This window comes from Macrobrachium nipponense, chromosome 1 (assembly GCF_015104395.2).
Source record: "Macrobrachium nipponense isolate FS-2020 chromosome 1, ASM1510439v2, whole genome shotgun sequence".
In the NCBI taxonomy this organism is placed as follows: Eukaryota; Metazoa; Arthropoda; class Malacostraca; order Decapoda; family Palaemonidae; genus Macrobrachium; species Macrobrachium nipponense.
The window spans coordinates 14,337,686-14,365,247 of NC_087200.1; the positions used below are offsets into that span (position 1 = coordinate 14,337,686).

General features: G+C 50.8%; 1 protein-coding gene across 1 annotated transcript in view; it reads left to right on the plus strand.

Annotated features, from left to right (window-relative positions):
• LOC135218691 (serine/threonine-protein phosphatase PGAM5, mitochondrial-like) overlaps positions 1-27,562 on the plus strand; it is an 87,864-nt gene that overhangs the window by 40,651 nt on the left and 19,651 nt on the right. The gene's annotated exons all lie outside the window — the stretch shown is intronic.

The following is a 27,562-nucleotide window of genomic DNA, read 5'->3' on the forward strand; positions in this document are numbered from 1 at the left end:
GAGATGCCGGTGAGCTACTCGACAGAGCCCCATCCTATCCATTTCACTAGGGATGGGAGCGAATATCCACCACTTCCTCCTACAAGGGGGGGGAAGTGGATGCCAACAAGAGACAAACCATAACTTTATGTTGCCTCTTGCAAATAGGAACTTGTTCTTGTTTGCTGGTACGAAGAGATACGCTTGCCTCTCTCTAGTACTTGGTCCAGAGGTCTGACCATTGATCCTGCGGTGCACACCCCGATCAATCGGACAGAGGCTTGGATCCCTCCCTCGCTCTTACGACCAGGGAGGCATTCCAAGGTTGGGCGAACACCAGTCTGTTCACAAAAGACTCAGATTCCTCCCACCAAGAAGTGAGTCTTCCTATTGTAAAAGGACCGAAGGTTTGTATGCCGTGTCGGAACAAATGACAATTTGTCCAAAATTGCATTTTTCCTAACTATACAAACCTGAGGTCCCCGTCCTTTTACACATAGTCTTACCTCATGCCACCCCTCACTCTGCAGTTTTTGCTTGGGCCAAAAGCAAAAGTGATTTGTTTACCTCCCAGTCGCGCGCGCGCGCCTGTCGGACAAGCAGTTAACTACCGAACCCCTTGTTCGAAAGCTTACGACCTATCCAGCTGCCGCTAGTACCTTCCTATTGTAAAAGGACCTCAGGTTTGTATAGTTAGGAAAAATGCAATTTTGGACAAATTGTCATATTTTAAGGTTTTTTGATGAAAAATGTAATAAGAATGCAGTTTACATAGTTTTTAATGCACTCAAAGCATTAAAAGTAAGGTTTTCTTAGGATTTTTGACGAAGTTCTGGCTTACGATGACTTTCGTCTTACAACGCGTCTCAAGAACGGAACCTCCGTCATAACCCGGGGACTGCCTGTATATTTACTGTATATTACTGTACTGTAAATAGGTATAAGGATTGTTAATGAAACAATTGATGTTAAAATCATAGTTTGTTCCGACACGGCATACAAACCTTCGGTCCTTTTACAATAGGAAGGTACTAGCGGCAGCTGGATAGGTCGTAAGCTTTCGAACAAGGGGTTCGGTAGTTAACTGCTTGTCCGACAGGCGCGCGCGCGCGACTGGGAGGTAAACAAACCACTTTTGCTTTCGGCCTCACAGCGAGTGGACGTGTGTGTTCGACGCTCTCTGCCCGCTTCTCGTCGTTTGCTTTCTTGAGTATTTGGTTGTGTTTGTGTATGAAAGAGTTCATTGTAAGTACAATCATTCTCTCTTTTCATATTAATTCAACTGAAATTGCTAATGATAGGAATCTCTCGCCTCGCTACCCGCCAGGACTATGCCCGGGTACCGAAGGGCGTAAATGCGGGAAGTTCCTCTCTTTCCCGGAGATAGACCCTCATATTTTGTGTGCTCGGTGTCGGGGGCGCGAATGCACCCGAGCCGAGCCTTTGTGATGTTTGTAGTGATTGGTCGGAGGCGCAGTGGACTTTGTATGAGGGCAGGAAGAAGCGAAGGCCTGCAAAAGGAGTCGTCGGAAAGCTCTCCCGCGATCCCTCCCTTTGGTGACGGACACTTCGTCTTCTTTCCTGCCGCCCGCTCAACTTCCACGTCTCGCGCCTTCCCCTTCGGGGGGGGTGTCTAGGTCCTTCTCCTCTCCTGACTTGTGCGAGTGTGGAGGAGGGGCGCCTAGATACCCTGACGTCGAGTTGTACTCTGGGTCCTCTATCCGTTCGTCTTCGCGCGAGCGGGTAGAGGATCCCCCTATCACCCCCGACCTTTTTGCCTCCTCAGTGCGGTTGCCGCGAAGGATGACCTCGGACAGGTGTGGGCATCGTTGGGGCTGCAGGGCGTGCCGAGTGTCCAGGGGCTGCTCTACCATCTCGCTGGCGCCGTGGCGGTCACCCATGCAACGGTCACGACCACCACCACGACCCTTACAACACCCGGCTACGCTTCACCTCCTCACCTGGTGTACACCCAGCACGCGGTCTCTGTGACGCCCACGACATCGGTGCAGGGGCCAGTCGCCGTAACTCGGGGGGAGTGTGATGCCGCCACCTGGGTTTGCCGTGCTGCCGCGACCGGACTTCGTGTGCCCGAAGAGGCTCGCCCCTGGACCTCCCACCGGTACCTAGGATGTCTGTGCCGCTGGTCCGCCCATCTGGACCGCCTACACAGTCTGCCGTACCTGCCGTACCTGCCCAGCTGCTGTCCACGGACGTGACGTTGACCACTGCTGCCGTTCCTGTACCTGCTCCTGCTGTCTCTTCTGCCGTTCCTGTGATGCCTGCACCTGCCGATGTTGTTCCTGTTCCTGGCGCCGCTGCTCCCGATGCTGATCTGTTCGGACAGGTGCGTCCGGGCCCTGTTGCTTCGGCAACAGCAGCCCGGCTCCGTCCTGGATGACAGATCTGAACGTCGGTCCTGAGAAGGTTGACGAAAGAAGGAGAAGAAGAGGAGGAAGGAAGGTGTCGTCGTCGTCTTCATCGTCTTCTTCGTCGTCGTCGTCGTCTGCCGCCTCTTCCCCTTTCTTCTTCTAAGGCTCCCCCGCCGAAGAAGAAGAAGGTCGCCTCCCCTCCCCCTAAGAGTCTCCTTCGGGAACTTCTAAGGGCCCGTCTCGCTCTGGTGAGACGGGGGGTTCTTCCGCTGGTCACCCTGCTCCTTCGGGGGCAGGACCCGTCTCTTCTCCGCAAGGAAGAAGACTACGGGGACCAGAGGAGTGCCGCTAACACCGGCACTTCCTCACCTGCTGTCAGTGGTTCGGCCAACAGCAGCAGGGTCCGTCTCGGCCGCTCGTTCGCGAGAGGTACCGAGTGTACGGTCGCCTACCAGCGACCGTGCAGCCAGGAACCAGACCTCTGAGTCCGCTCAGCGTCAGGTTCACGGCACGGAGCGGAAGACTGGTGACAGCCGCTCACGCGACTCTCACCAGACCAGCTCTGCTCTACGGCGAGCAGCTGGCTACCCGGGCGGACGTGGACGGTCCATGACCGGCCACGGGCTGAGGCTGGGAAGAGGTCCCCCCGTTCGCCGGCACCAGCCACGGCTGGTACCAGCGAACTGACGCACCGTGAGGATACGCACCCCGATCTCACCGTGACAGTGGAGCTCGCCGGTCGCCTGACCGTCACTCTCACAGAGAGCGATCGGGTACGGCGACCAGCACCAGCTCCTCTGACACACGAGACCGGGGCGCTGTTCTCGGTCCAGCCGTTCTCCACAGCGAGACGGCTCGACTAGGTCTGCAGCTCGATCGCCACCGCGGGTTTGGCGATCGCCTGCAGTCTTCCAAGCCAGCTGGTTCTGCCAGCGAGCGAGGAGGGAGCGTCAGGTCTTCCTCTCCCATACCTTCAACCTCCTCAGGTTACACCGGGAGAGGGGCGAGGTATTGAGGAGTGATCGTGAGGGGTGCGCCCCTCAGGATCCCACCGACGTCGTCGTACGTACCAGGCTCGGTTCTCGGACCAGCCAGGTCGTACGCACAGGTGGTTGGAGGAGACCGAGAGGGGTCTGTCGCTGTCCTCTCCTTCAGGGAGGAGGGTCTCGGGAGGTGCTCCTGTTTGAGGGACTGGACGGTCCGACTCCGCAGGACGCAGTCACTCCTGAGATCCAGAGGAACTTTGCCGAGGTTATTGCGCTGATTCGTCAGCACAACGACCTCGCGGAAGGATCGCCGCTCCCACCATCCGAGCCCACGTCCCGGCTCGAGTCGTTCTGGGCCTGAAGAGGGAACCCAGACCGACGGTGGGCTTGCCGCGTTCTGAGCTTGCGGACTCAGTGCTGGACCAGGTTGAATCGCTTGTCTCCGGACAAGACGGTTCGCTCAAGTCTGGCAGGTCGAGCAAGCTGCTTCCACCTCCTCTGCTGCGACAGCGGCGTTTTTACGTGCCATCTGAAGACCCGATGCCGCCCAAAACAGGTGAACCCGGAGTTAGCCAGGCTAACTCCGGGTGTGTCTCTGCAGCAGCTCCTGTCCGAGAACCTGTGGTTCTCGCAGCAAGAGGCACTCGGCCTGGAATCTACCGCCATGGCAGCTTTCCAGGCCGTCTCCTGGCTAGATCTGTGGTCCCTCACGTATCTAAGGTCGCAGCCAACTCCGGGGGAAATTTCTCCCGAAGATGACTCGGCCTTCAGGAGACTTTGCCAGTCTGGGGGAAGAGCCATCTCCTTCCTTGCCCACCAGACGGTGAACCTGTGGGCCAACCTGGTTTCTCCGACGAAGGAACGCTGTCCTTACTCGGGTTTCCAGGGCGGCCGGGCGTGAAGCGGCGTTGGGACTTCGCAACGGACCTTTACGGAGTTCCACGTCTCTCTTCCCAGGAGAGATGGTGGACGCTGCGGTGGACAGACGGCGCACTGACGACAGTGGACCGGCTGGTTCACAGGCGGTCTCGAAGGCTTCTGGGCAGCCTCGGACTGCGGCCAAGTCTAAGAGCTCGGCTAGCGCTTCCTCGGTGGCTAAGACGGTAGCTGCGTCGAAGCCCGGGGAATGACTCTGTCTTCTTCGACTTCTGGCAAGGGGAGCCGTAACCAGCCCTCCTCCCAGCCCTCCTCCTCCCGTGGAGGCTCTGGGAAGAAGTCGAAGAAAGGGGGGGGAAACGCTAGGGACGGCGTTCCCCCTCACCTGCTGCCGGAAGTGGGGGGGTCCCTGGCCAGCCATTGGGCAACTTTGGCAGCGGCTACGGGCGCCGAAAGACCTGGATTAGTAGATTTGTCCTTCGGGAAGGGATATCTATTACCCTTCGAATCTCGGCCACCCCCACCCCCTCACCTCCAACCCGGTCCAACAGCAGTCGTACGTTCCAGGGTCATCGAAGGACGTAGCACTGAGACAGGAGATCAAGACCATGCTGAGCAAGAGAGCTGTAGAAATCGTCACGGATCAGTCACCGGGCTTTTACAAGTCGACTCTTCCTTTGGTGGTGGAAAAGTCTACGGAGGCTGGCGCCCGGTGATAGATCTCTCTCCCCTGAACCGGTTTGTTCGCCAGACCCGGTTCACGATGGAGACGGCACGCTCAGTGCTCGACTCCATCAGGGAGAACGATTTCATGCTTTCAGTGGACTTGAAGGATGCGTATTTCCAAATACCCATTCATCAGTCCTCCAGAAAGTACCGGTCCGCTTCATCTTCGACGGGACGGTGTACCAGTTCAGGGCACTTTGCTTCGGTCTCTCAACCGCCCTACAGGTGTTCACGCGAGTGTTCACTCTGGTGTCTGCTTGGGCCCATTCGCACGGGATACGTCTGATGAGGTATCTCGACGATTGGTTAGTCCTGGCGAGCTCCCGCTCGCAGTTGCTACAGGACAGGGATCGACTGCTCGAGTTCTGTCGCGATCTGGGGATCGTTGTGAACTTCGAAAAGTCCGATCTCGAGCCCAAGCAGAGGATGAAGTACCTGGGTATGCTGATCGACACGGGAGCAGGGCGAGTCTTCCCCGCAGACTCGCGGATCAGCAGATTCAGGGAGGCAGCCAACCAGTTCCTGTCTCGGCAGGAACAGGTAGCTTAGCGATGGCAAGTCGTGATCGGGACACCTGTCGTCACTCGAGAAGTTAGTCCCTCACGGGCGTCTTCACCTGCGGTCTCTTCAGTGGAGACTAAAGGAGAGTTTGGTCACAGGCGACGGATCCCCCAAGCTTTCCAGTGTCACTGACACAGGAGGTGAGGCAGGACCTAGCCTGGTGGCTGGACGACAGGAACCTCTTAAGAGGAGTGCCCCTGCGCACTCCCCCCCCGGACATGCAGCTGTTCTCAGACGCATCGACCGAGGGATGGGGCGCACACCTGGAGGAGTTGCTGACTTCAGGAGTGTGGGACGAGAACGACAAGGCACCTTCACATCAATGTACTGGAACTCAAGGCAGCGTTCCTCGCTCTCCAAGAGTTTCCAGGACCGCTTGATTGGGACACTCAGTGGTGTTGATGTGCGACAACACCACGGTGGTGGCTTACGTCAACAAACAGGGGGGACTAGTGTCTCTCCCGTTGTACCAGTTGACTCGGCAGGTGCACGAGTGGGCCGAGGCACACTCAATAGAGCTGTCGGCACGCTACATTCCAGGGAAGAGGAATGTAGTAGCAGACACGCTCAGCCGTCGGGATCAGGTGATAGGGACCGAATGGTCTCACACCAGGACGTGGCGGAAAGGCTCTTCGACCTGTGGGGGCGACCAGTCGTGATCTGTTCGCCACCCGGCACAACAGGAAGCTCCAGGTGTTTTCTCACGGCCGTGCCGGACCCATGGGCAGCTGCAGAGGACGCTCTTCAACACACCGTGGGACAACCTCTTCGCCTATGCCTTTCCCCCGTTCAGCCTGATTCGCAAGTGATCAGTCGAGCACTGGTCACCCCGAATCTCAGGATGATCCTGGTGGCTCCCAAATGGCCACAGGCCATTTGGTATCCGGACCTGCTGCTCTTCTCGCAGGAGAACCGAGAGAGATTCCCCCTTGGCACAACCTTCTCGCCCAGCCACACGTCGAGCGGTACCAACCGAGCAGTCCAGTCTCTACGTCCTTCACGGCTGGCTGTTATCCACCATCTCTTGCGAACGAGAGGCTTTTTCTCGTAGCGCAGCAACAGAGATGGCTGGAAACGTCCGTCAGTCCTCTGCAGCTGTGTACCAGGGGAAGTGGGCCGTCTTCTGTGGTTGGTGTCGTAGACGGGGTCTATCTCCTCTCAGAGCCACTCTTCAGCAGGTAGCGGATTTCCTCGTTTTTCTTCGCCGAGAGAAGCTCCTCTCAGTCCCCACAGTCAAAGGATACAGAGCCGCCTTGGCGCTCGTCCTGAAACTGAGGGGATTGGACATCTCGAACTCCGTTCGAGAATCTCCTTGCTTATGAGGAGCTTCGAAAGGTCTTGCCCACCCAGGAACTCAGGCCCCCTGCGTGGGATGTGACTCTCGTCCTTAGGAGTCTGACTCGAACGCCGTTCGAGCCACTCCGAGAGTCGTCAGACAGGGATCTGACCCTCAAGACCCTCTTCTTGCTGGCCCTGGCATCGGCGAAGAGAGTAGGGGAACTTCATGGTCTTTCCTATGATGTACGACACTCCAGGGGATGGGGATCTGTGACGCTCGATTTCGTCCCGAACTTCGTTGCGAAGACTCAGAAAACCGTCGATCCCTGACGACAGGTTCGAGTCATTCACGATTCCCTCCCTATTGGACTTCACCGATAATGATGCGGATGAGATGCTGCTTTGTCCTGTGAGGGCGCTACGGCGCTATCTGAAGAGAACTCGACACATCAGGCCTGAGTCGACGCCTCTTCGTTAGCAACCGGGGTCACCAAGAAAGAAGTATCCAGAACACTCTTTCATTCTGGCTGCGTGAGGTCATCAGGAGGGCGTATGAGGCTGATGGTAGTGACGACATCCGTACGTCCCGTCCGAGAGCTCACGAAGTCGAAGTATTGGCCCCTCGTTGGCGTTTCGTAGAACTTCTCCGTGGCGCAGGTCCTGAAGGCAGGGGTCTGGTCTAACCAGACTACCTTTACGTCCTTTCTACCTTCGGGGATATTGCCCACAGGTCCTTGGATACCTTTTCCTTGGGACCCGTGGTGGCTGCTCAACAAGTTGTGTAGCTAACCCAAGAACCCTCGCAGGCTGAACAGCATCGAGTCCTGGTGTGACTGTGTGGATGGATGTGTGAGTGATGGAGTGACTAGCTCTCTCTTCCCCATCTTTTGTTCCTCCTCCGTACCTGTGGGCAGAGGGCCACGGGTCCGTTCAACTACGCTGGATGAGGACGGAGAATGCAGGTGAGCTATATGACAGGATCCCCATCCATATCCCTTTTCACTAGGGATAGGAAGCCATAATATCCTCCACCAACTTCCTTCTACAAGTGGGGGGAAGGGGGGGAAGTGGATGCCTACATGAGTCAAACCCATGACTTTATATTTGCTCCTGTACAGGAACAAGTTCTTACATTGCTGGTACGAAGAGATACGCATGCCTCTCTCTTAGTCCTCGGTCAGGGGGCTGACCATTGATTCCTGCGGTGCACACCCCCATCAATCGGACAGAGGCTTGGATCCCTCCCTCGCTCTTACGACCAGGGAGGCTTCCAAGGTTGGGCGAACACCAGTCTGTTCACAAAAGACTCAGATTCCTCCCACCAAGAAGTGAGTCTTCCTATTGTAAAAGGACCGAAGGTTTGTATGCAGTGTCGGAACAAATGACAATTTGTCCAAAATTGCATTTTTCCTAACTATACAAACCTGAGGTCCTTTTACACATAGCCCCACCTCATGCCACCCCTCACTCTGCAGTTTTTGCTTGGGCCAAAAGAAAAAGTGATTTGTTTACCTCCCAGTCGCGCGCGCGCGCCTGTCGGACAAGCAGTTAACTACCGAACCCCTTGTTCGAAAGCTTACGACCTATCCAGCTGCCGCTAGTACCTTCCTATTGTAAAAGGACCTCAGGTTTGTATAGTTAGGAAAAATGCAATTTTGGACAAATTGTCATTTTTAAAAACATTTCATGTTCATTGTTGTAAATTCCTTATTTGTATATGAGACTTACCCTGTTTCCTGCCATGCTTGACTTACAGCAGCTTGTTCTTATTTTCTGGTTATATCACCGGATTTCGGTAGTTACACAACCACCGGAATGCATTCGTAGCCTTCGAGCAGGATGGGTCTTGTCCTTTGTTTAATTCAGATTATCATCAAGCCAGGTATTTGTATTCTCCGGAATTAGATCTTGAATGTAACGCCATTCAATTAGGCCTAATACTTTTGCTTGTTATGTTTTACTTACTGGTCTTATGCTATGCGCAAGTCATAGGTTAATAATTGTCATAAGTAATCATGATTTAACATAATTTCTGTAGGCCAAGCTTTTGTGTTTACATTTTGTTTACCAGCCCTTGGCCATTAGCAAGACACAGGTAAATAATTACCTTAAAAAATAATTGTTCCGATACGTAATACAAACCATCGGTCCTTTAACAATAGGAAGTAGCTAGCGGCAGCTGGAACGGTCGTAAGCTTCGAACAAGGGGAGAACGGTAGTTAACTGCTTGTCCGACAGTCGCGCGGCAACAAATCACTTTTGCTTTCGGCCGCGGGTGTGAAGGACGTGTTCGTCATCGCTCTGTGCCCGCTTCATCGTCGTATGCTTTGTTTATATTGTGTTTTCTACTAATGGTTTGTTTGACTTGAAAATGAAACTGTAAGTACACTGTTTTCATTTTCATTACTTAATTATGAACCAACATGGAGCTATCGCCGTAGATGCGGCGATTTCCTCTCTTTTCATGAATTGAACACTTGAATTGTGTCTCGGTGCCGAGGGGGGGTGCGCTCGCGCCGAGTCATGTATTTTGGGCGAAAGTGTGTAATTGAAAAATGTAAGTACTTTTTTCATTATATTTTTGCCCTGTGCGTTCGTTACCGAGAGCGTGATTGCGCTCGGCACGAGCCTTTTATTTGGTATGATAAATGCAATGAAAGTGGATTCGCAATTGCAGTATTCTTTTCATTTTCATTTATTTATTTACATAAAATTTAATTTGGATCAATTTTCGCTCTTACCCGGGAATTGATCCTTACGATTGATTTTCTGTGAAAGTGAAATTGTCATGTGCAGTATTCTGTTTCATTTTCTTTTATGATATATTTTATTGATAGCATCATATTATTTGGATCAAGTTTCCGCTCTTACCCGGGAATTGATCTTTTCCCCCTTTAAGTTCTATGAAGTGAATCGCAGTATTCTGTTTCATTTTCATATTACTTTTAACTGCTGTGCGGGGGTAGGGGAAGCGAAGGTCTGCCAGGAAGTCGTCGGAAAGCTCTCCCGCGCTCCCTTGGTATCCGATTCTTCGCTTCTTCCTTCCTGCCCCCCGCTCAGCTTCCTCGTTGTATTTTGTATTTGGGTCTTCCTTGCGTTCGGGGTGGGGCATGTCTTCCCCCCGTGCGTGAGGGAACCCCTCTTATACTAATGTATCTATGCTACGCAGGCGGTGCTACATCCGTGGAGACGACCTTGGACAGGTATGGACCACCGCGGCGGCAGGGCGTGCCTAGCATCCACGGGCTGCTGCAGCGTCTAGCGAGGTCTGGGGCGGTCTCCACTACTACCACGGCCGCTTATGCTGCTCCCCCCCCCCGCCTGGTCTACACTCCCCATGCTGTCGTCGTGACGCCGTCTGCCGCTACTAGGGCCGCCGCCGTACCGATGGGGGGTTGCCGCCGCCGCCTGTTTTCTTCGTGTTGCCTGCCCCAGACTTCCGCTGTTCCAGCAGCTCGCCCCTGGACCGGCCACCAGTACCCAGGTTCCCGCTGGCTGCCGATGATTCTACAAGGCGATCGCTGGGCCTGCCGTACCTGCCGCTGATGTGATTCCCGCAGCTGATGTGATTCCCGCTGTTGGCTTGGCTGTCCCTTCTGGGTCTACCGCTGCCGCTCCTGAGCTGGTTGCTGTTCCTGTCGCTCCTGGTTCCTGAGCCTGTCCATGCTGGTCCTGCCCACGGTGTGTCTTCCCAGTCCCAGGTCCTTCCGGACAGGTGCAGTTGGGCCGTGTTGCTTCGGCAATAGCCCCGGCTCCGGCCTGGATGGAGGACCTGACGACTGTCCTGCGTGAGCTGACGAGGAAGAGGAAGAAGAGGAAGCTGTCATCTTCGTCTTCATCGTCTGCTGCTGCCTCTTCCCCTTCGACTTCTAAGGCCCATAAGCCGAAGAAGAAGAAGGCTGCCTTCCCCCCTAAGAAGTCTCCTTCGGGAACTTCTAAGGGCCCGTCCCACCCTGGTGGGACGGGGGGTCCTTCTGCTGGTCCTCCTGCTCCTTCGGGAGCGGGGCCCGTCTCCCCTTCCGTAAGGAAGAGATAGACGGGGACCAGAGGAGTATCGGTTAGCTCTGGTACTTCCTCGCCTGGTGCTAGCGGCGATGCCGCTACGCCAGGTTCCGGCTCGGTCTCTCGTTCGCGAGAGATCCCGAGTGTACGTTCTCCCTCGGGAGACCGTGCAGCCAAGTTTCGGCGCCAAGACGCGGCACGGAGCAGAAGGCTGGTGAGAGCCGCTCAGGTGACTCTCGCCAGGCCAGCGGCCGCTCTTGCAGCGACCAGCTGGTAACCCGGGTTTTCCCCCCTAAGAAGGCTCCTTCGGGACCTTCTAAGGGCCCAGTCTCGCTCCGGCGATTCGGGGAGTCTCTCTGCTGGTCCTCCTGCTCCCTCGGGAACAGCGCCCGTCTCTTCTTCTACCAAGGAGAAGAAGACAGACCAGAGGAGTACCAGCTTCGGCTGGCACTTCCTTGCCTGGTTCTAGCGGTTCTGCCGCTAAACCAGGATCGCCTCGGCCTCTCTAGTTTGCGAGAAGTACCGAGTGGACGGTCTCCCGTGGGAGACCGTCCAGCCAAAGTCTTGACGCCCGAGCTCGCTCGCCGTCAAGACCGAAGCGCGGAGCAGAAGACTGGCGAGAGTCGTGCAGACGACTCTCGCCAGGCCAGCGGACGCTCTCGCAGCGACCAGCCGGCTGCTCGGGCTGACGTGACGGTCTCCGACCAGCCACGCGCTGAGGCGAGGAAGGGGTCCCCGCGGCTGTCGGTGCCAGCCTCGGCTGGTGCCAGCCGAGCAGCTGGTACCAGCCGAGCGGACTGGTACGGCGGCTCGACGCACCGAGGAGGACGCTCATCCGGTCTCACCGCGCGACAGCGAGCCTAGCAGGTCACCTGACCGCCGCTCCCACAGGGACCGGGCGGATAGGGGGACCAGCAGCAGCTCCTCTGCACACGAGATTGGGGCCGCTGTTCTCGGTCCAGCCGTTTCCCTGGGAAACGGCTCGACTAGGCCTGCAAAGTGGCGATCACCTGCAGCCCTCCAAGCCCGCTGGTTCTGCCAGCGAGCGAAAGAGGAGCGTCATCTCTTCCTCTCCCGTGCCTGCAACTTCCTCGGTTGCACCAGGAAGAGCGAGGCAGCGGGGGTGATCGTGAGGGGCATACCCCCACACGATCCCGTCACGACGCCGTAAGTACCAGGTACGATCTTCGGGACCGACCAGGACGTACGCGCAAGTGGCAGGAGGAATCCGAGAGGGGTCTATCGCAGTTCCTCCTCCTTAAGGGGGAGGTTCTCGGAATGCTCTTGTTCGAGGGGCTTGACGGTCCTACTCTGCAAGATGCTATGACTTCCGAGATCCAGAGGAACTTGTCGAGGTTATGGCGCTGATTCGTCAGCGCAACGACCTCGGGGAAGGATTGCCGCTCCACCATCAGAGCCCACGTCTCTGCTCGAGTCGTTTGCGGGGCCCGAGAGGGAACCCAAACCGACGGTGGGTCTGCCGCGATCGGAGCTTGCCGATGCCGATTCTGTCTTGAACCAGAGTCTCTCGTCTCCGGACAAGAAGGCTCTCTATTTCAGTTCTGGCCGGTCGATCAAGCTACTTCCACCCTCTACTGCGACAGCGGCGTTTCTATGTGTCTTCGGACACCGTATTTAAATACTCCTTTGGTCCTCCTGAGAGGTTTCGACCTCGACGAGGACTGGAATGAGTCGGAGGACGGTATCGGCTCTCTCCTGTCAGGTGTCGATCAGCCCCACCCAGACGACGTTTCACAGTGGCGGCAGACCCTTACCTACGGTGAGAGTCGTAACCCTCCTCGGGAAAACGTTTTCTCCTGACGATACGTTTTACCCGACTCTGAGAGGCGGCGATGGCTGCTACCTACTCTTCTCCAACTGCTAGTTCCACTGGGTGGGAAGGCGAGCGAGTATCCAATTCCTCCCCATTCCCTCTCTCCTTACGGCTACGAGGGAAAGGGGAGGGATCCTACAGAGATTTCTCTGTAGGATCCCATGTTAGGGACTGCGCTACCGGGGGGACCTTCGGGTCCTACCTGACGTAAGCCCCGGTTGTTGAGGAGGGATCCTCCCCCATTCTCGATTTCTACGGGAATCGAGAGGACCACCAGCCGATATCGTTTGACGAATTAGGTGGGGGTTTCGCAGACTGCTTAGAATTCTACGGAATTTCTAGCGCATTCAGAGTGTTCGAGTTTTTTACGATCTCCAAACACTTAGGCGAGACCACAGTCCAAAGTGAGCGAGACGAGAATCCCCGTTATGTTACACGATAATCAGGAACCTCGCCTATGCTCGAGTTCCTGGAATTTCTAGCATTGGGAAGAAGACTGCTGCTGAAAGAAGACTATCTCACAGTAGGCGACCAACCTGGAATAGAGAAGAACGGACGGGAATATCCAGTTTGGCTTGAACTATCGTCTTAGTATTCTGTTCATCATTGAAGCTTTCCTTCGAGGAAGACTTTTCCTTCACTCTCTTTGATAGAGATCGAAGGTGGTCGATCTCCAATCCTTATTTTGTTTTCTTGAAGGAAGAATTTAGGATGGAGATCGTTGTTCAGAATCCTACAAATATACTATGTATATTAACCTCGCGACATGATTCTGCTAAGCAGTTGAATTGTCCGAGGGGTAGGCGCATATCCTAGTTAATCTACGGATTGCGACTTAGACGAGAAGTATTCTAATTGAACTGCAACTCGGGGTTGCCTGCAACCTCCTAGGAGTTTTCAGTTTCAATTTTATATACTTATGGTTTTGTCACGACAACACCATTTCAACTTTTATATTTACCGAAATTCGTTTCGCCTAAATATAATTGCTCGAGCATATCTTTTATGCTCGGTGGTTCTAGCCGAACGCATTCCTTCGTGGAATAATGGATTACCTGGCAACTCAGGATGACGAGTCAGCGAGAGGCCAGGCTCAGCTACTGCGTATTGAACTGCCTGATAGCAGCTCAGTATCAGCTGGGCCTCCGAGATGCACGGTCAGTTTATGTCTCTCTCTCCCTGCTTTGATTGACTACCGAACCGTATCTCTGCCCAACAATCATGGACTTAGGTCTCTGATTAACGGGGATTCTCGCAATAATGAAGGACCCATCTACTGCTGTGACGCTAGATTCCATCGCCTTCGACATTGCGAGAATTTTCAACAGAGATATCTCTTGGACTCTTTCATCTTTCTGTTTACCGCACGGTAACAGAAGTCTGTACAAGTCTCCCGCTGCATCGCACTGCGATAATGCGAATGATTTTGCAGACATCTGAGTTTGTCTTCAAAATATCTCGTATTCGTAGGTGTACAATTGTTCATTGTTCAACCCGAATTAACAGATGTGTCATAAGACATCGCCTACTCTCCGACCTGACAGCTCTACTTCCAAATGTTCAGCCCATGAGAAGCAGTTCTTCCGGCGGCTTTCCCCTGTGTTTTCATTACTGAAGAACGCCCCGCTTTCATTGCAACTACGACTTCTCACCGGACAGCAATGAAATAGCGGTTAGCGTTTTCAGTCATTTGTAAGCACAGGTTATGAATCTTGAGAATCCTTCTCTCGATTCGTCTGTGAAGACGTAGGTTGCATTTCAATATCTACCTTCGTCTTCAACGGTACATAGTGTTGTTTCTCCTTAGCTGAGATCAACAACTATGAGATGTTTTGCCTTCAGGGACCTCGGTCTCTAGAAGGCAATTGACTTTCGCCTGTTGGGCACATGCCTTAAGAGAATCATCACCTCGCTGTCCGGCATTGGTGACAAACAAATACATTATTTGTTTGGTCTCTCGGCATAACCCTTTAAAGGCGAAGGTCACGTGACTTACTCGGATGCTTGACAACTTGCCTCCTACCGAACGCAGTCAGTCGCAGCTGTCACTGTCAGAGCGCCCGAGTCAGTTACGAACTACGCTGTTGACTTAGTTCGGTTGTTACAGAGCAATTATTACTTCGTTTTATACATTCAACTTCCCTGCCAGATATATACTTAGCTATAGACTCCGTCGTCTCCGACAGAATTTCAAATTTCGCGGCACACGCTACCGGTAGGTCAGGTGATCTACCGCCCTGCCCTGGGTGGCAGGACTAGGAACCATTCCCGTTTTCTAATCAGAATTCTTCTGTCGTCCGAGCCATCAACATTGTTGTTGGTTCCTCTCGATGGTTTTTCTTTTTTTCACCAGGCAATTGATCTTCTTGACCGATTTTGGTGACGTTTAATCGGATGTGGATTGGTATACGGCTTGTTGGATTGGCATACGCTTTTGTGGACTGTTTTGTGGACTTGATTTGGATTTTTCTTTAAAAATGTCTGACTCTGGAATGGTTGTGAGACGTTGTGTGAATGTAGGCTGTAAGGTGAGGTTGCCGAAAGCTTCGGTAGACCCTCACACTGTATGCAAGGGTTGCAGGGAGTATGAATGTTCTTTTACTAATACTTGCAAGGAATGTGAGAATTTGAGTGAGAACGAATGGAAGAATCTAACTAATTATTTAAAAAAGTTAGAGAGAGAAAGAGTGAGGAAGGCTTCTTATAGAAGTTTAAGTAGTTTCAAGATCTTAACTAATTCCTAGCTTGGGATCTTCCCAAGGGTAAGTATTGCTACTTCTCCTTCCATTGCAGCCCTTTCTCCTATTGCAGAACCTGTAGATTCAGCGAAAGAACTTGCCGGATCTAAAAGCAGCCTTCAAGTTGATGGAAAACAAAATGGCTGCCATACAAGGTAAGGCTAGTGATTATTCAGTGGACAGTGATATGAGTGTCCCCAGTGTAGTGGAGGGGGCATCTGGTCGGCTCAGCAACGCTCCTAGGTCTAGACCTCTTCCAAGCTCACATGCCCAGAGGAGAAGGAATGTCGAAAACCGAAAGGAGGTTGTGGAGAATCCCCACCGATCAGGTGTCCCTTCGGCGGTTTCTGTGACACCCCAGACTGCCAAGGATCGCTATTGTAAAAGCGTTCCTGCGTGAGTGTTTTTTCGTCGTCGGGATCTTCATCTCCGAGACGTGATTGGAGGGATTCAGATCGATCTCGACCTCTCAAGAGGAGTTGGAAGGCTCCGACGATTGATTCGAGCCCAGAAAACTTCCCTGAGGAGCCTCCTTCGGGAGTTAAGAAGGCAAGAAGAGCCATTCTTTCAACCAGAGTGAGAAGGAGTCAGGAGGTGGAGGCTATGGACTCCTCCCCTCCTCCTTTCCCCTCCTCCCGAAGAGGATAAAGAGGAGGTTACGAAGAGGTTCATGATGGCTATGCAAGAGCAGATTTCGTCTTTTGTAGGAGTTCTGTCAAAGGAGCCTCCTAGAAGGAAAGACTCTTCCCTTCCGATCAAAAGATCCTCCAGACGTATGGAGGTATCTGCCGCCAGGATCAATGCTCCTACTCGAGGTGAGGTTTCCTGTAACGAACTGGATGAACCTATCAGAACGTTGGTGGAAAAACACCGGCCAGGAGTGAGGAGTCACCCAGGAGGCAGGAGCAAGAGCCAGGAGTGAGGAGTCAAACAGGAGGCAGGAGCCAAGAGCCAGGAGTGTGGAGTCATCCAGGCAGGAGGCGGAGGCCAGAGGGCCAAGGAGGCAGGAGGCAGGAGGCAAGAGGCAGGAGTCAGGAGTCAAGAGGCAGGAGTCAGGAGCCAAGAGGCAGGAGTCAGGAGTCAGGAGGCAGGAGCCAGGAGTCCGGAGTCCGGAGGCAGGAGTCCGGAGTCAGGAGGCAGGAGCCAGGAGGCAGGAGTCAGGAGGCAAGAGTCAAGAGCCAGGAGGCAGGAGTCGGAGGCTCGTTCCTGGAATTTATGACTCTTCTCCAAATAGGAGCTCCTCTCCTTCAGATCGTAGGAGGTCTTGGAAGGACTCTCCCTCCAAACGTGAGCTTTCTCCTTCTTCTGATCGAGGTTTAGACGATTTGTCTGATGACGAACCTCCTGCAAATGAGGGACTCTCGAGTTATAAGGTCTTAGCCTCATTATTGCTACAAGAGTTTGAGACTCCTAGTCCGGCGGCTCCTCCATTCCTTCTCCTCGTTCTCTCTTTTCGAGCTCGGCTACGGCAAAATCTTCGGCCTTTCTGAAAATGAAGCCTGCAATTTCTATGAAGAAGGCACTCCATTCTTTAGATTCTTGGATGGACAAGAAGAAAGAGTTGGGAAAGACGGTATTCTGCATGCCTCCTTCCAAACTACATGGAAAGAGAGGTATTTGGTATGGGACAGGAGAGACTATGGGTCTTTCTCTGCCTGCCTCGGCAGATGCGGACTTTTCCAATTTAGTGGAGGCCTCTAGACGTCACTCTTTAGGATCGGTCAGATCGACGTGGAGCACTTCGGAGTTGAACCACTTTCTAAAGGGACTTTTTGTCACTTTAGAGGTGTTCAACTTTCTGGATTGGTCACGTCGGAGTTCTGGCCAACAAATCTAAAGATCCGGAGTTTTCTAAAAAAACACCCAGAGATTCTCCATAGCGTCCTGTCTTGCATGGACAAGGCAGTACAGGACGGTTCGGGAGAAGTGGCTTCCCTTTTTGGTGCGGGTCTCCTGAAGAAGAGATCAGTTTATGGATCCCTATTATCAAAAGGGGTTTCTCCGAGCCAGAGGACTGCTTTATTGTTCGCCCCTCTGTCGGATCATCTGTTTCCTTCTCAGTTAGTGAAGGATATATCTCGCTCGCTAACTGAGAAGGTGCGACACAGGACCTTCTAACACAAAACGTCCAAGAAAGGACGCCCTGTAGTGTCGGCGATTAAGAAGGACTCTCGTCCTCCTCAGCAGCCCTTTCGTGGAGGTGCAGCGGCTCGTCCCCCCTGCCAAGAAAGAAGAGCTCTGACAAGAGAGGAAGGTCTTCCTTTAGACCTTTCAAGAAAACCAAATGACTTGTTGCTCCTTCAAGCACCAGTGGGCGCCAGACTCCTGAACTTTGCAGGAGTATGGGAAAAAAAGGGGAGCCGACCTTGGTCAGTGTCGGTCCTAAAGAAAGGATATGTAATCCCCTTCGAGGACAGCCCTCCCCTAACATCTACGCCTCAGGAACTGTCAGCGAGGTACAGAGACCCTGTAATGAGAAATACCTCTCCTTCAAATGGTGGAACAAATGTGGGAAAAGGAGGCCATCGAACTTGTGCAGGATCCACACTCCCCGGGATTTTACAATCGCCTTTTTCTAGTACCAAAGGCATCCGGGGGGTGGAGACCAGTTCTGGACGTAAGCGCTCTGAATCGCTTTGTTCAGAAAAAGAAGTTTCGCATGGAAACGTCCGCTTCAGTAATGTCGGCTCTTCGTCCAGGAGATTGGATGGTCTCTCTGGACTTGCAAGATGCGTATTTCCACGTTCCCATTCACCATTTGTCAAAGAAATATCTTCGGTTCGTAATAGGAGACAAGATTTTTCAATTCAGGGCTCTGTGCTTCGGTCTGTCTACAGCTCCGCAAGTATTCACCAACCTGATGGCGAATGTGGCAAGATGGCTTCACCTAGAGGGAATAAACATCTCTCTCTACTTGGACGACTGGCTGATCAGGGCCAAGTCGGAGATTCAGTGCTTGGGGAGGAAGGACTTATCCAGTAACAAGGAAACACATGATAGAATCGCTGGGATTACTCGTGAACCTCGAGAAGTCACAGCTGATCCCCAGCCAGAGCTTGGTCTATCTGGGGATTCAGATGGATTCTCGGGGTTTTCGAGTATTTCCTTTGCGAGAAAGAATCACTCGAGGTTTGTCGAAAATCTCGAGCTTCTTAGAGAAAAAAGACAGTTCAGCGAGGGATTATCTGAGCCTTTTAGGGACCCTGTCCTCACTAGAAAGGTTCTTCTCTCTGGGGAGGCTTCACCTTCGCCCTCTTCAGTTTTTCCTGAAAGGGGTGTGGAGTTGGAAGACGGGACAACTCTCGGACATCTTCCCGCTTCCACAAGAGGTAAAAGATCATTTGAAGTGGTGGATCCTTCCTCTTCAAAAGAACGAAGGCGTATCGCTTGCCCTGCAGAACCCAGACCAAGTGTTATATTCCGACGCTTCGGAGTCAGGATGGGGAGCGACGCTAGGAGCAAGGGAGGTGTCAGGCACCTGGACAAAGGAACAGGTGTCCTGGCACATCAATTGCAAGGAACTAGTGGCCATACACCTAGCCTTAAAGTTCTTCGAAGAGATAGTCAGAGTCGGGGTGATACAGATAAACTCGGACAACACCACGGCTCTGGCTTACATACGCAAGCAAGGAGGCACGCACTCTTTCTCCCTCTTTCAGTTAACAAGACACCTGTTAACCTGGACAGAAGAAAGAGGCATAACTCTCCTCACAAGATTTGTTCAAGGGATAAAAGAATGTGAGAGCGGACAGACTGAGCAGGAGGAATCAGGTCCTTCCCACAGAATGGACTCGGGGGGGGGGGGGGGGGGGGGGGGGGGGGGGGGGGGGGGGGGGGGGGGGGGGGGGGGGGGGGGGGGGGGGGGGGGGGGGGGGGGGGGGGGGCACGGGGGGGGGGGGGGAAGGGGGGGGGGGGGGGGGGGGGGGGGAAAGTGAAAAAAAAACCAAAAAAATGAACGAAGAAGTGTGTCAAAGTCTTTGGTCCCTGTGGGGGAGACCTCACATAGACCTGTTTGCGACGTTCCTCTCCAAAAGAATAGAGATCTTTTGCTCTCTAGTGGAAGATCCGAGAGCCTTCGCAATAGACGCGTTTCTCCTGGATTGGTCGGGTGTGGACGCATACGCCTTTCCCCCATTCAAGATCCCTGGGGGAAGTGCTCAGGAAGTTCGTAGCTTCAAAGAACACGAAGTTGACACTAATAGCCCCATTTTGGCCAGCCCAGGAATGGTTCACGGAGGTACTGGAGTGGATAGTGGACTTCCCCAGATCTCTTCCAAACAGACCAGATCTACTCAGACAACCCCACTTCGAGAGGTTTTCATCACAACCTCCCAGGTCTCGCTCTGACTGCCTTTCGACTATCGAAAGACTTGTCAGAGCGAGGGGCTTTTTCTCGCAAGGCTGCGGGCTCTATCGCTAGAGTCCCGCAGAGCTTCGACGAGAAGAGTTATACCAATCGAAGTGGGAAGTCTTTAGGAGGTGGTGTAAGAGTCAGAAGCTGTCCTCCTCCAGTACCTTTATAGTGAATATTGCCGATTTCCTCCTCTTTCTGAGAGAGGAATCACACCTATCTGTCTCAACAATAAAGGGATACAGAAGCATGCTGTCTTCAGTATTTAGAAATCGAGGGCTAGATATTGCAGACAACAAAGATCTACACGATCTAATTAGATCCTTCGAAACTTCAAAAGCAGCAACTCCTAGAACACCTAGTTGGAATCTGGACGTGGTCCTGAAATTCCTTTCATCGGATAAATTCGAGCCTTTACATCTGGCTTCCTTCCGCGACGTCACTAGGAAATGCTTATTCCTGTTGTCTCTCGCTACAGCCAAGAGGACGAGCGAATTGCACGCTCTAGATTCCACAGTGGGGTTCAAAGGAGATGCTGCCATCTGTTCTTTCCAGACAATGTTCTGGCGAAGAACGAAAACCCGTCAAAACCTTGGCCCAGAAGCTTTGAGGTAAAAGGTCTATCTAACCTCGTAGGCAGAGAGATAGAGAGGTCTCTCTGTCCAGTGAGAGCTCTTAAATTTTATTTAGAGAGGAAGAGACAGATGGGAGCTTGTCAACAAGGTCTTTGGTGTGCGGTGAAGAACCCCAAAAGACTCATGTCCAAGAACGCCTTGGCTTTCTTTGTGAGAAGCGTAATTACGGACGCTCACAAGAACTGCTCGGAGGAATCCTTCGGTCTTCTAAAGGTCAAGACCCATGAGGTTGAGAGCAGTAGCAACATCCTTGGCGTTCCAAAAGAATATGTCTCTTAAAAATATCATTGAGACTACATATTGGAGGTGCAATTCAGTGTTTGCGTCTCATTATCTGAAGGATGTGAGAGTGACCTATGAGAAGTGCTTCTCTCTAGGTCCATTTGTATCAGCAGATACAGTGCTGGGTCTTGGAGCAAAGACTGATCCTTAAATATTGTGTTTTATCGTACATAAACCCTCTTGTCAGATATGTGCTTGGTTTTCTATTAGCAAGTTCACTGATGTCGCACGGGAGCATAGTGTCATTGCTGGTAGGGGATCAAGGGTATGTATGGCAAGTCGGGAGTACAAAATTTTTTTTTTCTCATATTTTGTAAATGAAAGTGTAATTTTAGTTTCGAGTTTTTGGTTGTTTGTAAGGAGTTCGGGGATGACTCCTTGCAATCTTAGAACTAACATGGATGTTAGGATCAGGTGATCGGGATCGGTGTTGTGCTCCTTGAACAAGGTGTATTGTCATGTTAGTGGAATAGCACCCAATGACAAAGGCCTTTAGGCTCTGCCGAGTAAGTGGATAAGACCCCATTGGCAGACCCACAAGAACTCTTAGCCATAGATCAATATCTCGCTGAGGCTCTTGAGGCTAAGCAGACTCCAAGGCAGTAGCCGCGAAGTCTTCAGCCTAATAAGGTAGGAACCAAGGTTTATTAATACCTACAACATATGTTGTTTACCTGTCTATTTCAGTAGTTAGCTGTCTCTTACCCACCACCAATGGGTGCTAATCAGCTAAGTATATATCTGGCAGGGAAGTTGAATGTATAAAAATGATATTGTCATGTTACAATAAAGTTTTATACATACTTACTTGACAGATATATACGATTAATGGCCCACCCAGCCTCCCCGCAGGAGACAGGTGGAAGAGAAGAATTCTGATTAGAAAATGGGAACGGTTCCTAGTCCTGCCACCCAGGGCAGGGCGGTAGATCACCTGACCTACCGGTAGCGTGTGCCGCGAAATTTGAAATTCTGTCGGAGACGACGGAGTCTAATAGCTAAGTATATATCTGTCAGGTAAGTATGTATAAAACTTTATTGTAACATGACAATATCATTTTTAATAGCTTGTCACAGTACCCATACCATCGACACCCACCATGGAGTGTCGGTGTCCTATCCACTACCGAGAACTTCGCTGCATGGGGATAGGAGGATGCGAGAGACTTCGTGGCAAACGGACAGACCAGTATGGGTACTGGATCACCGAAGTAGAGAAGAGGGATAGGTCATGCGACTATTCCCTTCTTTTCCTCTGAGGAACTGCATGACTTCTCCTGCGAAGTCAAGCATCCAGGGGATGGGGATCCGTGACGCTCGATTTCGTACCGAACTTCGTAGCGAAGACTCAGAACCCTACCGGTCACTGACGATTGGTTCGAGTCCTTCACAGTCCCCTCCCTAATGGACTTCACCGCCTTCGATGCGAAGGAGATGCTGCCTTGTCCGCAAGAACTTCTCCGTGGCGCAGGTACTGAAGGCAGGGGCTGGTCCAACCAGACCACATGCCCCTCCTTCTACCTTCGGGATATTGCCCACAGGTCCTTGGATCTTTTTCCCTGGGACCCGTGGTGGCTGCTCAACACGTTGTGTAGCGAACCCAGACCTCGCAGGCTGAACAGCATCGAGTCCTGGTGTGACCGTAAGAATGGATGAGTGAATGAGAGTGTGACTGGCTCCTCTTCCCATCTTTTTCTTCCCCTCTACCTGTGGTTAGAGGGACACGGTCGTCACCCTGCTGGATAAGGACAAGATGCAGGTGAGCTACTCAACAGAGCCCCATCCTATCCCTTTCACTAGGGATAGGAGCTTATATCCACCACTTCCTCCAACAAGGGGGAGGAAGTGGATGCCAGCTTGAGACAAACCCATACTTTATGTTGCCTCTTGCAAACAGGAACAAGTTCTTGCTTGCTGGTACGAAGAGATACGCTTGCCTCTCTCTTAGTACTCGGCCCAGAGGTCTGACCATTGATCCATGCAGGTGCACACCCCGATGAATCGGACAGAGGCTTGGATCCCTCCCTCGCTCTTACGACCAGGGAGGCATTCCAGGGATGGACGAACACCAGTCTGTTCATCAAAAGACTCAGATTCCTCCCACCAAGAAGTGAGTCTTCCTATTGTTAAAGGACCGATGGTTTGTATTACGTATCGGAACAAATGACAATGTCGAAAATTGCATTTTTCCTAACTATACAAACCTGAGGTCCTTTACATATAGTCCCTCCTCATGCCACCCCTCACTCTGCGTATTTTGCATGGGCCAAAAGCAAAAGTGATTTGTTTACCTCCCAGTTGCGCGGCGCGCGACTGTCGGACAAGCAGTTAACTACCGTTCTCCCCTTGTTCGAAGCTTACGACCGTTCCAGCTGCCGCTAGCTACTTCCTATTGTTAAAGGACCTCAGGCTTGTATAGTTAGGAAAAATGCAATTTTCGACAAATTGTCATTTCTCGAATGTTATTCCATTCTTGTATCTTATAACTTTTGCATTTAGTATTTACTTACTGGGATTAGGCTACGTGCAAGTTGCCAGTTAACAATTACCTTTAAAAATAATTCATGAATATTGCATCATTCCCTTAGGTTACACCTTGTGTTTGGGATTTTGTTTGCCAGCCAGTGGCTATTAGAGTTGCAAACCACCGGTAAATATAGTTACCTTGAAGTAATATGTGAATGTTAAGACATTCTTTAGGCCAATACACTTTGTTTTGTTTAACGTGCTTGCAACAGTCATCATTTTCCTTTGCAGAGACTGAAAGTGTGAAGGTTGAAAGTAGTAAGGAGAGAATGATGTTAAATATTTGGGAGAGAAGGCTTACAAGGCCCTGGCGTAAGGGTGTATTTTCCTGGTATTGTGCAATTGTGAACTTTTCACATCTTAGCCAATAGCCTCCAGCTCGCTTGGCAGACTGGAGCACAGGCCACTCAAGTCAATTAGCAGGGCATATAATCAATTACTGATTGCGATTACTTTCATTCTTATACATGTAATGATTTCCTTTTGAGTAATCGGTTATTCGTAAATATTCATTTATATTAGAGTGGAATTTGCTTTGAGACTAATATGAAAACTCTTTGCGATATAAATACACAGTGGTCCCCCCGTACTCGCGGGGGATGCATACCAGACCCCCCCGTGAATAGTTAAAACCCGCAAATGTTTGGAACCCCTATAAAAATGCTAAAAACAGCCTATTTTGTTAGTTAAATCTCAAGAAAAACCACTAAAAATTTTCATACTTGGTTTTTTTATTAGTTTTATCACAAACAGTGCATTTTATGATGAAATTGATTTTAAAACTCCAGGAATTTGTGGATATTTCCCAGAAAAATACCGCAAATGCGCGAATTTTCCGCAAATAATGCGGGGAAATGTTCCTGAGAGAAATCCGTGAATGTGTGAGTCTGCGAATCCGGAGAACGCGAATAAGGGGGCCCACTGTATATGTATAAATATTTTAGAAGGTTATGTTATTTATGAATACATACATCTGAATACGTACATGAATTGCTATTTCATATATTTTTAAGTGATATTTTATTCATTTATCACTATTTGGAGAACAAAAGCAGTGTTTTTACATTACTAGAGTCTGATTGGCTTTGATACTTTAATGGGTAAATGACTTGTTGATATAAAAATATTAATTATATGCTATTATTATTATTAATATTTATGCATACCCATAGGTTATTTTTAAATGCATGTCTGAGTATATGAAATGCTAATGTATTCATACATTATGAATGTTTCATGCCTAGTTGCCAGAATGCCCTAAAGTGATGTGTAAAGTGTAGTTAGTAATCAATTACTTGTTGATGACTTTCATGAAAGTAATCAGTAACTTACATTACCAGGCACAGGCATTTTGCCTCTTGCCTACCAACTCCCTTCACCTCCCAAACTTAAAGCTAATTCTCTCCTATTACTTCTCCTATCTTTGTCATTTGCTCCCACGTCTGGCTCCATTGCTTCCTTCCCATGTGTTTGCCAGCGCTTTATTTTGATTATCATGAATTATCAATGTAAACAGTGAAGTGTTGTGCCTCGATTCTCCTAGACATAGGTCACTGTCCCACTCACCCGCACCTGGGTGAAGACATACTGGAGATCCAAGGGAGGTTGGGGGTTGCGTACAGGTAGTCACTACCTCAGTTGAACCTGTTATCGGTCCCAGGTATCGACAGACAGCCGCTGTAAAGGTATCTTTCTGGATGTGTCAGAGGAGGTGACTGTCTGGCCCATCGGATCTCTTAGACTTTAAAGTCACTGTTCTGCTCCTCTGCACCAAGGAGAAGACATACTGGTAGTCAAAGGGAGTCCGAGGGGGTTCCTGGTAGTTGCCCCCTCGGTCGAACCTGTAGCTTTTCCCAGGTATCGGCAGACAGCCATTGAAAAGGCGTTTTGATAGATGTGTAGTGAGGAGGGATTTTTCCCCCTCAGTCGAACCTGTTGTGAGTGTATAGGTTTTGACTGAACACTGCTGGCAAGGCGTATCAGTGACAGTGTACAGTTGTCGTCCTATTCCAGTGGTTCGTCACCTAATAGATCATGTTGATAACGTGATTCTTTGGTCTCTCGACCTCTGAAGAGGTATTCTTCAGTCGATGAAGCCTGGCACCCTTGCAGTCCTGCTTATCCAACTCGATGTTCGACTCAGCTGATCCGACTCTCAGTCGATTTTCGACTCGACTCAGCTGATTTAACTCACAGTTGATGTTCGACTCGCGACTCAGCTGATCTGACTCTCAGTCGATTTTCGACTCGACTTGACTGATTTAACTCACAGTCGATGTTCGACTCGCGACTCAGCTGATCCGACTCTCAGTCAGTTTTCGACTCAAGACTCTGCTGATTCGATTTGCAACTCGAGACTTGGATTCTTTGACTCACAGTTGATATTCGACTCACAACTCAGCTGATCCAACTGTGTCGATTTTTGACTCGGAACTCAGTTAATTCAACTGAAGGGAGTCCAATGCGAGTTTTCCCCCCTCAGTTGAACTGGTCATGCCTTTTTTTGTTTTGTTTCAACTGAATGCTATTGGAAAGGCATCTAGTGACTGGTGCTCAGTAGTCATCATAATTAGTATTAATATTGAATGCCCTGTGCTAGCGCCTAGACGTTGGAAGCATTGTAGGCGACCTTTTCCTTCCGATAGCCAGTCCTCTCCCAGGTGTTCGTAGCCAGGTGTTGTTGACTCGCTCGCCTTCACAATGCTCTTAAAGGTGGAGATACCGACTTGTTGTCCGCAGAAGTGGATTAGAACTCTGCTCCTGCGTTGGTATATATGAGCCTTCTTAATACTTTTATTCTAGACACTCATCAAAATAGTACTGATTCTCATGATGATCACCAGGTATTTGGTGCCTAGCCGCTGGAATCTCTCATATCGAACGAATTTTGTCAAGCACCAGTTCCCTGTCCAGGCTCTCTACCTCTGCGACATCTGAGGCGTCCACTTCCTTGCTCCAGCTTGCTTGGTGTTTTCCACGCCTCACCTGGCACCAGCTGTTGGTAGTCTGGCACTTCCTATTGGATGCCCAATGACACAGTCTCCTCGTTCATCTTCGTCAAGGCTATGTGATCTTTCGTTAGCCACCACTTGAACAGGACATCATGAGAGTCGAGGAAGAGGTTCTTTATGTAGTTCTCATCGTGAAGTTTCGATCATGAAGACAGATGTGTGGCGAGAAGTGGGAAGTTTTCACCATCTTTTGGCGCAGTCAACTCTACTCTATTCTCTCTCGTATCCCTGCTGTCGAACCAGTTGTAGGAAGAGAATGCTCCGTTTGGTGGGTGAAAACCTCAGCTCTCCCTTCAGGAAGAGTCTTTTTCACTTAGGCGAATACGTTTTCCTAAGTCTTTGGATTGCTGTCATCACCGCAAGTTGATGGTTGCGTGCGTTATCGCACGCTCTCGCTAGTTCCGAGAAGAACGGACAAGAACAGTCATCCCGAATAAGAGGAAATCTATGGATTACACTCCATAGAGTTCAGATGCAAGAGCCTATTTTCTTGGTTCAATCTTAGGATCTTTCTAGTCTATGTTCCTATTTTAGGAACAACCAGTTCGGTATGAACTAGTCTTTGGTGTCCTGTTATCGCCTTAGATGTTTTCCTTCGGGATAGCTTCACCTTCGCTCTCTTCATTAGAGAATGAAGGAGGTCTGCTTCCAGTCCTTATTCTTTTTCTCTTCGATGTGAAGAAAAATTAGGCTGACGCTCCGTCTGTGGGAGACTGTTAATATATGTATACTTGTATATTATCGCGACGTGTGTGTGTCATCAGTTGTACTGTTCAAGTAATAGGCGCATGCCTGTAAGTTTTCTTCTGGTGTGTGACCGAGACGAATAGTACCTTCTCTTAATTTCTTGAAACTCAAGACAGCCTTCCGGGTCTTCCAAGAGTTGCCGATTTTGATTTTGGTGTTGTTTTGGCAATAACACTACAGAATTGGAATTATCACTGAACTAGGGGGTTTCTTTCCCTCTTGTTGTGATTAACATGTAGGTGCTCGATGGTATCTGTTGTGCACTCGATGGCTTTACAAGATGAATGCATTCCAATGTGCTACCAGGCAATGCAGCCTATGGAGTCACGTGAGGAGCAGTGACTGCCTTCTCACGGAGTGTTTGTTTGGATTAGTATCATTTCTCCGGTGTTGAGGTTTAACTGCTAATTCGGATCTCTGCCTGGCCATCACAGACTGAGTCTCTGGTTGGCTTTGAATTCTTGCTTATGGTTCCTATTTTGTACTCCACATTTGCTATTGCGAGAATCATCGGACAGAGATATGTCACTTTAGACTCGTTTTTATCTTTCTGTTTACCCCACAGTACAACAGAAGTCCATAAGTCTGCTTCGTCCCAGTTAATCCATAGGCCATTGCAATGATTCAGAATGATTTCTCAGACAAACAGCATTTTTTT